At 51.3% G+C, this 15,409-nt stretch overlaps 1 protein-coding gene and 1 long non-coding RNA gene across 10 annotated transcripts in view; one reads left to right on the top strand and one right to left on the bottom strand.

The window, feature by feature from the left end:
- Positions 1–15,409, bottom strand: part of ANKRD11 (ankyrin repeat domain containing 11) — a 153,597-nt gene extending 138,188 nt beyond the window's left edge. For all 8 annotated transcript variants that reach the window (XM_021097040.2, XM_021097042.2, XM_084959199.1 and 5 more), the window contains exon 1: positions 15,120–15,409. The gene's annotated coding sequence lies outside the window, so the exon portion shown is untranslated. The remainder of the gene's footprint in view (positions 1–15,119) is intronic.
- Positions 1,449–7,787, top strand: LOC146402132 (uncharacterized). Of its 2 annotated transcripts, none has more exons than XR_014805235.1 (2): positions 1,449–1,854; positions 4,081–7,787. It is a non-coding gene; the product is annotated as an uncharacterized LOC146402132 (long non-coding RNA). The 2 variants fall into 2 exon arrangements; XR_014805233.1 differs by lacking the exon at positions 1,449–1,854 and adding an exon at positions 3,304–3,351.

The raw sequence follows: 15,409 nt of genomic DNA, 5'->3' as shown, positions 1-15,409 counted from the left end.
AGAGCATGGTGCACACAACGCAAGTGTACTCGAGGCCCCTGAGACGGACACTTAAAAGGGGTTAAAATGGGGAGCTCCCGGAGTTCCCGTTATGGCGCAGCAGAAAAGAATCCGACTAGGAACCATGAGGTTGCGGGTTCGATCCCTGACCTCGCTTAGTGGGTTATGGGTCCGGCATTGCCGTAAGCTGTGGTGTAGGTCACAGACGTGGCTTGGATCCTGCATTGCTATGGCTCAGGTGGAGGCCGGCGGCTACAGTTCTGATTAGACCCCTAGCCTGGGAACCTCCATATGCCGCAGGTGCAGCCCTAAAAAACAAAGACAAAAAAAAAGAAGGAAAAGCAATCAGACTGCAACAGCCTGGTTCAATCCCTGGCCTGAACAGTGGGTTAAAGGATTCGGTGTTGGGAGTTCCCGTCGTGGCGCAGCGGTTAACGAATCCGACTAGGAACCATGAGGTTGCGGGTTCGGTCCCTGCCCTTGCCCAGTGGGTTAACGATCTGGCGTTGCCGTGAGCCATGGTGTAGGTCACAGACTCGGCTCAGATCCCTCGTTGCTGTGGCTCCGCGTAGGCTGGTGGCTACAGCTCCGATTGGACCCCTAGCCTGGGAACCTCCACATGCCACAGGAGCGGCCCAAGAAATGGCAAAAAAAAAAAAAAAAAAGGATTCGGTATTGCCATAGCTGCAGCTCAGATTTTTTTTTTTTTAATTTTTTTTTTATTTTCCCACTGTACAGCAAGGGGGTCAGGTTATCCTTACATGAATACATTACAATTACATTTTTTCCCCCACCCTTTGTTCTGTTGCAACATGAGTATCTAGACATAGTTCTCAATGCTATTCAGCAGGATCTCCTTGTAAATCTATTCTAAGTTGTGTCTGATAAGCCCAAGCTCCCGATCCCTCCCACTCCCTCCCCCTCCCATCAGGCAGCCACAAGTCTCTTCTCCAAGTCCCTGATTTTCTTTTCTGAGGAGATGTTCATTTGTGCTGGATATTAGATTCCAGTTATAAGTGATATCATATGGTATTTGTCTTTGTCTTTCTGGCTCATTTCACTCAGTATGAGATTCTCTAGATCCATCCATGTTGCTGCAAATGGCATTATGTCATTCTTTTTTATGGCTGAGTAGTATTCCATTGTGTATATATACCACCTCTTCAGAATCCAATCATCTGTCGATGGACATTTGGGTTGTTTCCATGTCCTGGCTATTGTGAATAGTGTGCAGCTCAGATCTGACCCCTGGCCTGGGCACCTCCATATGCTGCAGGTGTGGCCATATTAAAAAAAAAAAAGTGGGGGGGGGACTTTCTTCTTTTGATGAGAACTCTTGGGATCTCCTCCCCTACCAGCTTTCCTGCATGTTGTATGGCGGTGTCCACTACAGGGGACACGCTGCACAGCTCAGTCCCTGGACCACTTGACCTTATAATTGGAGGGCTGTACCTTTTTGTTTTGTTTCTGTTTTGCCTTTTGGCTGTGCCCACAGCATATGGGCAGTCCGGGGCCCAGGACTGAACCCAGGCTACAGCAACAACCCAAGCCATGGAGTGACAACACCAGATCCTTTTTTTTTGTCTTTTGTCTTTTTAGGGCCGTGGCATATGGAGGTTAGGGGTCGAAGTGGAGCTTAAGCTGGCGGCCTACACCACAGCCACAGCAACACAGGATCCGAGCCTTAACCCCTTAACCCACTGCACCACACAGGACTCCAGTGAGGTTTGTACCTTCCTCTCTCCCCACCCTCTGCCTCTGCTAACTATGGGTCTCATCTCCTTTCTATGACTTTAGTGGGGGGGGGGGTTGCCTTTTTTTAGCTGTTTAGGGCCACACCCTCGGCATATGGAGGTTCCCAGGCTAGGGGATCCAGAGCTGTAGCTGCCGGCCTACACGACAGCCACAGCAGCAACGTGGGATCCGAGCCGCATCTGCGACCTACACCACAGCTCATGGCAACGCCGGATCCTTAACCCACTGAGTGAGGCCAGGGATCAGACCTGCAACCTCATGGTTCCTGGTCGGATTTGTTAACCACTGCGCCATGACAGGACCTCCCCAGTTATTTGTCTTTTTCTGAATTTCACTTACCATAATACCCTCAAGGTCCAACCATGTTACTGCAAATAGCAAGATTTCCTCTTTTTTTCGTGGCTGAATAATATTCCACTGCATATATGTAGCACATCTTCCTTATTCATTCATCTATCGATGGACACTTCGGCTGTTGCCATTCCTTGGCTATTACAAATAATACTTCAGTGAACACGGGACGCATACACCTTTGTGATCTAGTGTTTTCATTTCATTTGAATAAATACCCGGAAGAGGAATTGCTGGATCACACGGCAGTCCTATTTTACTGTTCACAATAGATGCGCCAACTGACACTCCCTCCAAGAGAGCACACGGGGTCCCTTTTCTCCACATCCTCCCCATCATTCGGTATTTGCAGACGTGTTCACATTTTTTTGGCCACACTCATGTGGAAGCTTCCCGGCCAGGGAGCAAACCCACACCACAGCAGTGACAATGCCAAATCCTTAACTGCTAGGCCACCAGGGAACTCCCCTTTGCCCATTTTTTTTCTTTTCTGGCCGCCCCACAGCATACAGAGTTCCTGGATCAGGGATCAGATTCAAGCTGCAGCTGCAACCTAAGCTGCAAATAATGTGTCCCAGCACTCCCAAGACACCACTGAACCCACTGTGCCACAGTGGGAACTCCTACTCCTTTTTTTCTAAACTGGGTTATTTGGTTTTCTGCCATTGAGTTGTCTGAGCTCTTTATGTATTTTGGTTATTAACCCTTAACAGACGCCTAGTTTACAAGTATTTTCTCCAGTTCCATTAGGTTTTCTTTTCACATAAAGAATGGTTTTCTGGAGTTCCTGTTGTGGCGCAGTGGTTAACGAATCCGACTAGGAACCATGAGGTTGCGGGTTCGGTCCCTGCCCTTGCTCAGTGGGTTAACGATCCGGCGTTGCCGTGAGCTGTGGTGTAGGTTGCAGACGCGGCTCGGATCCCGCGTTGCTGTGGCTCTGGCATAGGCCGGTGGCTACAGCTCCGATTGGACCCCTAGCCTGGGAACCTCCATATGCCGCGGGAGCGGCCCCAGAAATAGCAACAACAACAACAAAGACAAAAAAGACCAAAAAAAAAAAAAAAAAAAAAAAAAGAATGGTTTTCTTTTGCTAATCGTAAATTATTAACATAAACTCACCACCACCTTGAGTGAATTGAGTTTTATGTTTTACATGCCAAAGAGTAATTTTTTAATTTGTTTTATTATTTACTTACCTTTTGTTTTTGTTTTTTTATTTTTTTGCCTTTTCTAGGGCATATGGAGGTTCCCAGGCTGGGGGTCTAATCGGAGCTGGAGCCACTGGCCTACGATGGAGCCACAGCAACGTGGAATCCAAGCTGTGTCTGCGACCTACGCCACAGCTCATGGCAACGCTGGATCCTTAACCCACTGAGCAAGGCCAGGGATCAAACCCGCAACCTCATGGTTCCTAGTCGGACTCGCTAGCCACTGAGCCACGACGGGAACTCCTTAATTTGTTTTATTAAAGTATAGTTGATTTACAATGTTCTGTCCATTTCTGCTTTACAGCAAAGTGACCCAGTCACACATATAGATACATTCTTTTTTTCATATTATCTTCCACCATGTTCTATCACCAAAGACTGGATATAGTTAGTTCCCTGTGCTGTGCAGCAGGACCTCATTGCCTATCCATTCTAAATGTAATAGTTGCATCTACTAACCCCAAACTCCCTGTCCATCCCTCTCCCATCAAAGAGTAATTCTCATTACTTAACATCTGTGAAATACGCCCATAAGACGATGAAACCCAGAGTTCCCACTGTCGTGCACCGGAAACAATCCAACTAGTATCGGTGAGGATACAGGTTCGATCCCTGGCCTTGCTCCATGGGTTAAGGACCTGGCGTTGCCATGAGCTGTGGGGTAGGTCACAGACGCAGCTCAGATCTGGCACTGCTGTGGCTGCGGTGTAGGCAGGCAGCTGCAGCTCCGAGTCAGCCCCAGCCTGGGAACCTCCACATGCAGCAGGTGTGGCCTACAAAGCAAAAAAAAAATAAAAAAAAAAGGAGGATGCACTCCACCACCACAGCCTCAGCCACACCGCCCTCGCCCTCCTGAGCCCCTCCGCACGCACACTTGGGGCGTCTGGGCAAGGCAACTGGCCTGCTCCCCCGACAGCAGGGGCCACACGAGCCTCTTCTCCCTCTGAGGCCGGGACAGTACCAGAGGACTCCATCCGCCAGGGAGTATGGACTACCATTGGTGGAGTTACAGGCCTGCCCTCCAAGTCGAACTACGAATGTGCTTACAGGAGAAACGTCATGAACTTGCTCCGAGCTGCGTGACTGTCCCTAAGCTCTGAATCGCATCAGGTGACAAGTTAGCTACAAATCAGCAGTAAAAGCTACGGCTGAGGAAATGCCGCGCCGACGGCAAACACTTGGTTCAGGATTTAGAAAGGACCCAGCAGCCAGGGAGGACCCCGGCCCCGGTTCCAACACTCGAGGGCCACCCTGTGACGGGCGGGGGAGCGGGGGTCAACACCTGGATGCCAGGCCACACAGGGGACACACACACCAACGTCACCCTGTTGGCTACAAGTCTCCCACCTCCCCACACAGCCTACAACCCACTTTCCGCCTCCCTGAGAGGTCCAGGTTTGTCATTTCCAAACAGGGTGAGGCCTGGCCCCTGTGTCTGCTGCGGAAGGCGCTTAGTACTGGAGTCTGCGGAAGCCTCGGCAGGGGCGGAGTCTGGGGACGGCCACTTCCCTTCACTGTAACCCACAGCAAGGAGGAGAACCTTCGGCCTCACCTGCAAACACTTCAAAACCAAACGGCTCTTACTCATCGATCCTGAATTATTTTTAGGAATCCTCTTCGCTGAAAGCGCCGCCCTTAAAAGCATTCTGGACAGAGACAACAGAAAGAAGCCAGCCTCCTCGGGGAGGGTGAGAAAAGGCCAGAGTCCCCTCACATCCCCCAGGCGGGTGGTGACCAGGGGCGGCGGGCAAACACTGTATCAGGGCCCTAACAACTGTGCAAACGAATGCTCGCCCTCAGACCAACAGTCACAGGTGAGATGCATTCCTGCCCCAGGGGCCCGGGCAGAGCTGTGGAGAGAGAGGTGCAGGAAGAGCCAACACAGAGCCACACACCACACAGCCCAACAGCCCGTTATCTCCGCGGCATCTGCGGCTGCGAGCAGGGAAGGGGCCCTGGCAGAAGCAGATGCCCAGGTCTCAGCGCTGCCCCGGGGCCCAAGTCCTGTGGCAAAGCGCGGGTCTGCTGTGACAGAGCAGCGTAAAGGCTGCCTTCTGGGGACTCGAAGCAAACCTCAAACGCTCTCGCGCGAGCTGGCACCTGGCACAGCGCTCCTGGATGACATGGTCCTTGTACAGAGGGCCGTGTGCTTCCTGCCAGGCGTCATCCCCTTCTCAGCCAAAAGTCCTGCCTCAGAATCATGATCGCTCAAGATGGACCGCTCAGGCAGACCCATCAGGCATCTGGTCACATGCGCATGAAAGGTGCAGATCTGAAACGGGGTCCCAGATAAGCCCGACTTCTCCGCAGCCACCCACCTCCACCAAGGCCACAGCTCCCCCGACATCTCCAGCCCTTACAAGGACCCCAACTACTCTCCTTGGCCTGCAGGCCTAAGAGGTGTTCAAGCCCACCCCAGGCTCCTGGTCCTGGCCTTCAGTAGGTGCTCCGCGCACCCCAGGAGCTGCCTACCGCCACTCTGGGAAGCAAGCACCCGAGACCAGGGCGCTGGGGCTGTCAGGGCTCCCGCCGGCAGAGGACCTGTATTTATAAAAGTGGTCAGCCCTCTAAAGAGCCCACCCTCTCACTTTCGCGTACTTACGGAAATACCTGCTAACAAACACCACTAAGCCTCCACTTGTTGTCTGTGGAGCCCACTCCCCATTTCGAGCTTCTCTAGATCCTCTCAGGAAGGTCTCACAAGGAGAGACCCTCCCTCGCCAATGGCCTCTGTGGAGGCGCCAACTTCACTGCTCGTCACTTTTCTGGGACGGCGCCTCCGCAAGTCACGTGGACTCAGGTCTTGCTCCTACGGCCCAGTCTCAACCCCGTCCGCATTTCCACCTGGTCATCTGACATCCTCCCTAGCAAAGTGTTCCCACTCTCTCTATACCGTCTCGACGGAGACCTTTTAACCACGACAGCCACCAAACGCAGAGGACGGTGGGGGTAAAAATGCAGAAGGGAAGACGAGGACCTCGCCTGAGCAGCGGTCCAGCTGGGCCACGCTCCCCCCGCCCCTGGTCTCCGCACCTCCCGGCGCCTGCAACGCCTTCTACCCACCAGCCGCTCTGACTTGCCTCTGGCCTGTCCAGCACGCCCAGACGTGGCCTCCCGCTCAGCAAGCCGAGCCCAGCTCCCTCATCCCAAGTCCTATGCTGAGTCCAGTCCGTCTCCCTGGCTTCGCCTGCTACCACTTTCTCTCCCCAGCTCCATGTTCAAACAGGCCGAGCTGACACTCTCACCTTACAGATCGGCCTCCCAGCCTTTGTCCCAGCCTTCCCGCCGTCTGTGGCCTCACCCTGCTCTCCTCCGGAGGACACCTCCAGGGACCCTCGCAGCTCCTAGACCTCCCCTGCTGCCCCCCCACCCACATCTCCCCTTCATCTGCTCCCTACAATGCAGCCCTGCACACAGTGCACAACCAGCACACATCTGGACAAAAGCTGTGTGTCCGGTCTCAGAAGCCCCTCCATAAACACGTAACTCATTCCAGGTGCAAAAAGACACTCTTCGCCCCATACAGGGCGACGTACGTGGGAACCTGGTCAGCTGCTTTACAACTGTGCCAAACGGCTGAACGGCTCAAAGACAAAAAAACAAAGACTGTACTCTCCAAAACTGCCAGGAAGGCTGAAACACTGTTACAGACTGGAAGAGACTAAGGAGACAGACAGCCAGATGCAGGCGGAACCCAGAGGAGTAAGAGGCCCTTCCGGGATACCGGTGGAATCCGAAGGAACCTGGGACTCACCTGACAAGAGGCTGATACGAGAGGACCTGGGTGAGGATCTAATGGACTCTGCACTGCCTCTGCAACTCCTCCGCGAGTCCAAAACCATCCCAAAGTCAAAGTTTATTTAAAGCAAAACTAAAACCTGCTCAGAAGGACATTTCCACCACTAACTCCCTGTCAATGCCAACCTGCAACGGCCAACCGAGAGCACTGAGTCTACCAGGAGCCAAGATGGTTCTGGCGAACCAAGCCAAGCACCAGGGCCGCCCGCACAATGACCTAACCAACCTCATCTGTCCTGACAGCGTCCACGGCGTCCTGCTGCGGTCGGCGGAGCAACGCCCCAAGGAGTCCCCATCCCAGTCCCAGTCCCGGCAACCTCCGGACATCTCGGGTTACAAGGCAAAGGGGAACTCAAGTTACTGACCAGCACGTGGGGAGTATTCCAGATTATCCAGTGGGCCTAAGGTAATCACAGGAGTCTCAAAAAGTGCAAGACCAAGGAGTGCCCGTCGTGGCTCAGCAATGACTCTGACTGGCATCCATGAGGTCTCGGGTTTGACTCCTGGCCTCGCTCAGTGGGTTAAGAATACGGCGTTGCTGTGAGCTGTGGTATAGCTTGAAGACACAGCTCAGACCCAGTGTTGCTGCGGCTGTGGGCGTAGGCCAGTGGCTACAGCTTCCATTCTACCCTAGCCTGGGAACCTCCATATGCCGGAGATGTGGCCCTAAAAAGACCAAAGTTTAGTAGAACCAGATCTAACCAGTTCACCAAAGAAGAACAAACTTCACATATAAATCTCGTTAGGTTACACCTGCTGAAAATTACACAGGTTGTGAGTGAGAACAAGTACCGCTTTCTAAGCTTCACAGGAAAAGATAAGAGGCTCACCTTTCCCAATTATCAGGGAGAATTCTTTCCATAAGAAAATGTCCTGAGGTTTTAGCATATTCAGTATAAGCTCTAAACTAAAAAACTTCAAATTTCAGATTGGCTATTCTTTTTTTTTTTTTTTTTTTTTTTTTTTTTTGGTCTTCTGTCTTTTCAGGGCCACACCCGAGGCATATGGAGGTTCCTAGGCTAAGGGTCGAATCGGAGCTACAGGTGCCGGCCTACACCACAGCCACAGCAACGCCAGGTCAGAGCCACGTCTGCAACGTACACCACAGCTCACGACAAGGCCGGATCCTTAACCCACTGAGTGAGGCCAGGAATGGAACCCGAAACCTCATGGTTCCTAGACAGATCAGTGAGACTGGCTATTCTTTTTTTTTTTTTTTTGGCCATTTCTAGGGCCGCTTCCGCGGCATCTGGAGGTTCCCAGGCTAGGGGCCTAATCAGAGCTGTAGCCGCCAGCCTACAACAGGGCCACAGCAACACGGGATCCGAGCCGCGTCTGCTACCTACACCACAGCTCGTGGCAACACTGGATCCTTAACCCACTGAGCAAGGCCAGGGATCGAACCCGCAACCTCATGGTTCCTAGTCGGATTCGTTAACCGCTGCGCCACGACGGGAACTCCAAGATCGGCTATTCTTAAAATAATGGAAATAGCTATGTAGTAAGCTAAAGTTAAATACATTAGGAGCAAACCACACCTCTAGCAAATAAGGAAGCGACAAAGTCTAAAAATCCTTTGAAGTCACAATCACCTTGGGACGTTAGTTTCATACCCCTAAAGGATGGCTTTTCTTCTCTATAACAATCCAAAAAGGCAGGATTTTTTACACAGTGTACTGCACATCCTTTAATTAGCCAGGCATTTTACTAATTGAAAAAACAGTTAATTCCTCCAAGTGTGCTGGTTTGGGTTTTTTTTGTTGTTGTTGTTGTTTTATTTTTATTTTTACTTCCTGCTTTACAGGATGTAAAACCACTTTTAAAAACATGCTACATACTAGCAAGGCTTAACTGCTTAAGAGTAATAATAAGATTCTTCACTGCTTTTCTCCTCTATTTCAGCTAAGTTTACACAGTACAGACATACAAAGATCTCAAGCCTACATTACCACCCAGAATTAAATGGAAGTCTTTTTTATTTTGCTGGATATTAATGCAGTTTTTTTTTTTTTAAGTAAATTTAAAAAAAAGAAAAAAAAGGAGTTCCTGCTGTGGCACAACAGGATGGGTGGCATCTCTGGAGCCTGGGACTCAAGGTGGACCCACAGCGGGGCTAAGGGTCCCAAAGTGCCGCTGCTGAAACTGAAGCTCAGATCTGACCCCAGGCCTGGGAACTTCCCTATGCCGCAGGGCAGGGCAAGGCAGCCAAAAAAGAAAAACAGCGACACACCATTCCTAACTTTAGACAAAACCTTATGAACCAAGCACCTTCCTGCAGTGTTCTCATTACTTAAAAATGTTCATTATTCCAGGACATCTGCGCTGAGTGTAGAGACTGCCACTGGCAAGGGGGTGAAGGAAAGGAGGTGAGCTACTAATATGCTGAGAAGTCTACCGGCCATAGTTTAGATGAAAAATAATCTCTGGCGCAAGCCAGCAGCTGCATCTCCCTCCAATTCGACCCCTAGCCTGGGAACCTCCATATGCCACAGGAGTGGCCTCAAAAAACAAAAAAAGAAAAAGAATCTCTCATATCACAAAGTAACTAAGCATTCACAAGTTAAATTTCAACCTTGGCTATTCTTTCTTCTTCTTTTTTTTTTTTTTTTTTTTTTTTTTTTTGGCTTTTCAGGGCCGCACCCACGGCATATGGAAGTTCCCAGGCTGGGGATCCAATCGGAGCTACAGCTGCCAGCCACAGCCACTGCGCGAGGCCAGAGATCAAACCTACGTCCTCATGGATCCCAGCCGGATTCTTTTCTTTCGCTGCACCAGGACGGGAACTCCCCCAGGCATTCTTAAAGATTACATTTTTTACAGTTAAACTTCTAACTGGAAAGGGGGGATTTTTATTAATTTTACTTTATCTTTTTTGTTTGTTTTTCAGCTGCCCGGTTGGCATGTGAAATTTCCCGGGCCAGGGATCAAACACACCACAGCAGCAATCGGAACCACTGCAAAGACAAGACCAGCTCCTTAACCCACTGCACCACACCAGGAACTTTATTTATTTATTTTAAATAAATAAATTTATTTAATTTAATTTTATTTAATCTTGACCAAAAAAAAATTTTTTTTTTGAGATAATCAAAAATGTTTTAAGTTGAGAAAAGGACAACCTTCTTTTTTTTTTTTTTTTTTTTTTTTTTTGCTTTTTAGGGCCACATTTGCGGCATATGGAGGTTCCCAGGTTAGGGGTCTAATCAGAGCTGCAGCTGCTGGCCACAGCCACAGCCACAGCCACGCAGGATCCGAGCCAGGTCTGCGACCTACACCACAGCTCATGGCAACGCCGGATCCTGAACCCACTGAGAGAGGCCAGAGAACAAACCTGAAACCTCATGGTTCCTCACTGGATTGTTTCCGCTGCGCCACGACGGGAACTTCAAGGATAACAGTCTTTGTTTTTTTTGCATGGCTGTACCCGAGGCATATGAAGTTCCAGGACCAGGGATCCAACCCACTCCACAGCAGTGACAACAGCAGATCCTTAACCCACTGAGCCACCAAGGAAATCCAAAAATATTTTTTATCTTTTTACAGCCACAACTGCAACATATGGAGGTTCCAGGGCCAGGGGTCAAAGCTGAGCTGCACCTGGGGCCTTCGCCACAGCCAAGCCAGACCCTTAACCCACTGAGCAGAGGCCAGGGATAGAACCTGCATCCTCCCCGAGACTACCTCGGGTCTTTAACCGGCTAAGCCACAACAGGAACTCCAAGACCAACACGCTCACGTCGTGAAGAGATGCCACACTGGATGCTTTCCAAGTTGAAAAAGAGGGCCCACAGATTTTTCGGGGTAACAAATAATTCACTGCACAAGTGCCAAGGGCAGGGCTGGAAGCATGGGCCTTGCCCTCAGCCGGCCAGCAAGGACACTGTAACTCAGACAGCAGCTCCCCGCAACAGTCACCTCGATCCTGGGCGGGGGTGGGGAGTGGAGGGGGCATCGCAGAGGCCTTGGCCCCGCAACAGGATTTTCAGTGCTTTCAGCTCTCGAAAAACCTAAGCTATATTAGTAGGACAGACTGAAAACCCACTTAACTCTTTATTCACAGAACCAGAGTTAGAACTGTGGTTCCTTACGATTTCTTTAAATGTTTTCAACAACAACCAATTCCCCTTACTCCTCAGCACCTAAAAAGTTAAAACCACACATATCCTCTGTTATCTAAACCGAGAACTCGTCTCCATCACCCAAATTATACCCTTAATTAGTCTTCTCAATAACAATCTTTTGCTAAGTACAAAACAGGTTCACTTTTTTTTTAATTTTTTTATTTACTTTTTTTTGGCCAGACCCACAGCATGCAGCTCCCAGGGCCAGGGGTCAAACCTGAGCCATAGCAGTAACAATGCCAGATCACTAACCCACTGAGCCACCGCAAAACTCCTAAAAATTTTAGAAAACATAAACATAAGTGGGAAAAAATACCATTTGGTATATTTCCCTCCAGAGAGATTCTTTTTTTTCCTCATTAAAATGCCAAGACAGGGCTGGGGTGAAGGAAGACTTAGGGGCCACCTCCATTCTGGAGTTTTTGGTTGGTTTGCTTGTCTTTCCTAGGGCCACCCCCGTAGCATATGGAGGGTCCCAGGCTAGGGGTCCAGTCGGAGTTGCAGCTGCCGGCCTACCGCACAGTCACAGCCACACGGGCTCCAAGCAGCATCTGCGACCTACACCACAGCTCACACCAATATCAGATCCTTAACCCACTGAGCAAAGCCAGGGATTGAACCTGTGTCCTCCTGGATGCTAGTCAGATTTGTTTCCACTGCGCCATGACGGTACTCCCAAAAGTGAATTTAAAGAGAAGTTTAAATATGGAGAGGGAGGGACAAGAGTTAGGAAAAGCACAGAGAAATGCTAACAAAAACATATTTAAGTACGCAGCTGAGTCTGACTCTGGTTTAAAAGATAGTAAGAATCAGATCCATCAAACAAAAAAAGAACCCCTTTGGAACAGAAAGACCTCTCTCAGAACTAACAGAGTAGTGGCTAAAGGGTCCACTTCCTAAGCCTGTTTAGAAAGGCTTTCCAGACGGATGATCTCCAACAGCCTGATTCCAGGCACTGGGAACTGACGGACATCGTCCTGCCCTGGGCTTTAGGATAAAAGTGGAAAAGGTGAACTGCGCAGAAATTCCACTTGAAATTCAAACTAAGAGAACACATACTGAAACCATTTCAAGACAGTAACTTTGAGTGATCTGAGTTCATTCAATTTTGTATAAAGTTTATCAAACGGGCCCACAGAGCACTGGCTGACCACAAGAATAAAGCAACAGAGCCTGAAGAGAGACGAGCAGGGCGTCACCATCTCACCGATTCCCGAGCAAATACCTTGCTATTAAAGGAAGCTCATCCGTTACACTTACATGTGAGAGATGAAGGGACTTCCAAGGGGTAATGGACAGATCAAACACTTATTTTGGCAACAAATGCAGACTATGCTCCGAACCAGCATTTACTGACACTCTCTAATTTTGTTATTTAATTGATGATGGGCTCATTGCCATCATGTGCAAAATAAATCTCTCATATTTGATGAAACATAACCTTACTACATCAAATGTGCTTAAAAACCCAAGGCACCCAAAGCTTCCTGAAAAATACTCCCAAATACAAATAGCACAGTTTCTTAACGCTATTTGTAGAAAGTTCTACTTGTCACTGTATCAACACTGTAATTAGAGCTAACATGACAGCCACTAGTCACAAGCAGCCCATCTGGTTTGGAGAGATGAAAGGCCTGCTGGTGCAGTGTGATTATCACCGCTGGTCCAGAGGGTCCTGAGAAAAACATTCAAAATTGGAAACACAAAGGTACAACTTCAAATGAGGAATTTAAAACTATGCAACACCTTTAAAAAAATTTTTTTCTGGTCAGTTTTGTTATGTATATTTTCCCACAATACAAAAAAAATTAGAAGAAAACCTTGCAAAGTTTCAAATTTAGGTCAAATTTGACACTATCTTTGGGGTAGCTTTTTAACTAACTCAAGAGGCATGCACGAAGAACACAGGAAAATGTCTCAGCAACTCGGTCTTTTGTTTCCTCATTAGAGCCAGCCCATCAAAGGAGAGCCTGCTCCAGAGCGTGACACCACAGAGCGCAGACGACAGCTGAAGGGAGGGCGGGGGACCAGGGGTCACTATCTAAGTTGAGCAAGATGTGTGCCCTTTTTCTTCTCTAACCCCGGTTTCAAAGTGATTGCCGAGCACTTTTGCAATCATCCTCCAAAAGCACAAACAGAACTCCAGGTCTTCCAGGACAGCACCACTCAGTAAGGGAGACCACGATCCCAAAGGCATGCAGTGCACGGTCTCAGGGGCTCTGATTTAGAAGCATCCAAGTTATGCCATTGACTGGGTTTGCACAAAGCAAAAATAGTAACTGTTTCAAGGGCACTTTTTCCACGAGCAGTATCATCTTACATCTTTTAGCTGAGTGCACTTCATCACCCCCAAAAGGATCAAAATAGTCTAAGTTTTACAACAACAACTGTGCACACATTCACTCCTCACTGGAAAAGGAATGTTAAGGACGTCCATCAAATCACTTGGGAAACCCTCTCACCCTGTGAGGAAGCCTGCAAGTCGAACTCTCTACCGAAAAATGGGCAAAGCCACCCTGCTCCTGCAAACAAACATAAAATTTCTGAAAACCTCTAGAAACAATGAAACCATGCTGCATCTAAACTGTTAGAAAGAAAATGCTTTTGAAAGCACAGGGTCCTCTTAGGCCAGCTTAATCTTCCAAAGCTGCTTCCAAAACTTTGGAAGCTGGACTACAAAACTAGCTTTCAAAACCCCAACGAAAGCAGAAAACCTTGATGGGGGACCAAGAAAAGAGCAGACCTCAAAAACATGAAGACTCCCCCCAAAACGGCAGAGATAAAAGATTTAACAACACAATCCCTCTTTAAGAGGGAATTGAATCCATGTGGCAGAGCCAACCTTACATATACATACATACACACACACATACACACACACACACACACACACATACACACACACACACACACACACACAGCTACCGCCCTGCCAGGGGATGATGAAATGAGGAACGGAAATTAACATTTCAGGCAACGTCTCACATTGTTCCTTGAGGCCAAGGGCTGCTGTTGCAGCCGCCGCCGCTTCCCTCCCCCCCCCGCCCCCCAGTCCCGCCTACCCTCCCCCCGAAACACCCCCGCGCCGCTGCCCCGCATTCCTGCCCCTCCGCGGGCCCACGCGCCTCCTGCGGCCCTAAAGCCCCCTCTCCCTCCAGGGCCCCGGCTCGCCCGCCCCCTCCGGCTCAGAGCCCAAAGCCGCCTGCTCCCATTTCAAAACAGCGATAATAATAGGGACGCTGGGAATAACAACTACGGCCCGCACCGCGAAGGCGCCCCTCCCGCGGGTCAGAGGTCTGCGGCCCGCTCCCCAGGTGCCCGGGGCCCCCTGCAGCCCCCCTGTCGGCCCCTCGAGGCGGTCCGGCCGCCCCGCCAAGGCTCCCTCGGAGCCCACCCTCTGCCCCTCCCTGCTGCCTAAGGACCCCCGGGTCCCCGGGCCCACCCGGAGCGCCCCGTCGGCCTCTCGAGCTCCCCAGACTCGCCCCAAGCCCACCCTCTGCCTCTCAAGGTTGTCCTGGGACCACCGTAGGCCCCCCCGGGTCCCCGGGCCCGCCCGGAGCCCCCAGTCAGGCCTCCGGGCCCCCCAGACCCACCCGCAGCCCCCCAGGCCCACCCGCAGCCCCCCAGGCCCCCAAGGCCAGCCTGGAGCCCCCCGGCGGCCCCAGGCTCCCAAGCCCGCCCGAAGTCAGCCGTCGGCCGTTTCGACTGCCCCCCAGGCCTTCAGGCCCGCCCGGAGCCCCATCGGCCCGTCAGGGCTGCCTGGGACCCCGGCCCCCAGACCCGCCGAGCCTGCAGCGCAGCTCCGCCCGGCGCGGGAGGCCTGCAGGCCGCGAAGCCGCCCCACGCCCCGCGCTCGTCCCGACCCCCGAGCGATCTCGGCTCTCACCGGTTCAGGCTCCGGCTCCGGCCCGCGGCTCAGGGGCGGCGCGCGGGCGAGGCCATGCAGCCCCGGCCCGTCCCCGGCCCGCGGCCCGAGCGGGAAGGCAGCGCGGGCTCCGAGCTCTGGCGCGGCGGCGAGGCGGCGGAGGCGAGTCCGCCCTCGGGCGGCGCCGTGGCGGTTGGGCGCTCACTGAGGGGGCGTCGGGCCGCGCGCTCGGCGACGCCTCCCCGCCTGGGGCCCTCGCTCCATCGCGCTCCGGCTCGGGCGGCCTCTGGCTCCGGGACCCGGCGGCGGCT

This window comes from Sus scrofa, chromosome 6, assembly GCF_054392235.1.
Source record: "Sus scrofa isolate SSC_HxYL_T2T_F1_AM1 chromosome 6, Sscrofa_HxYL_maternal_Yorkshire_Landrace_v2.0, whole genome shotgun sequence".
In the NCBI taxonomy this organism is placed as follows: domain Eukaryota; kingdom Metazoa; phylum Chordata; class Mammalia; order Artiodactyla; family Suidae; genus Sus; species Sus scrofa.
This window is presented reverse-complemented; position numbering and strand designations above follow the sequence as displayed.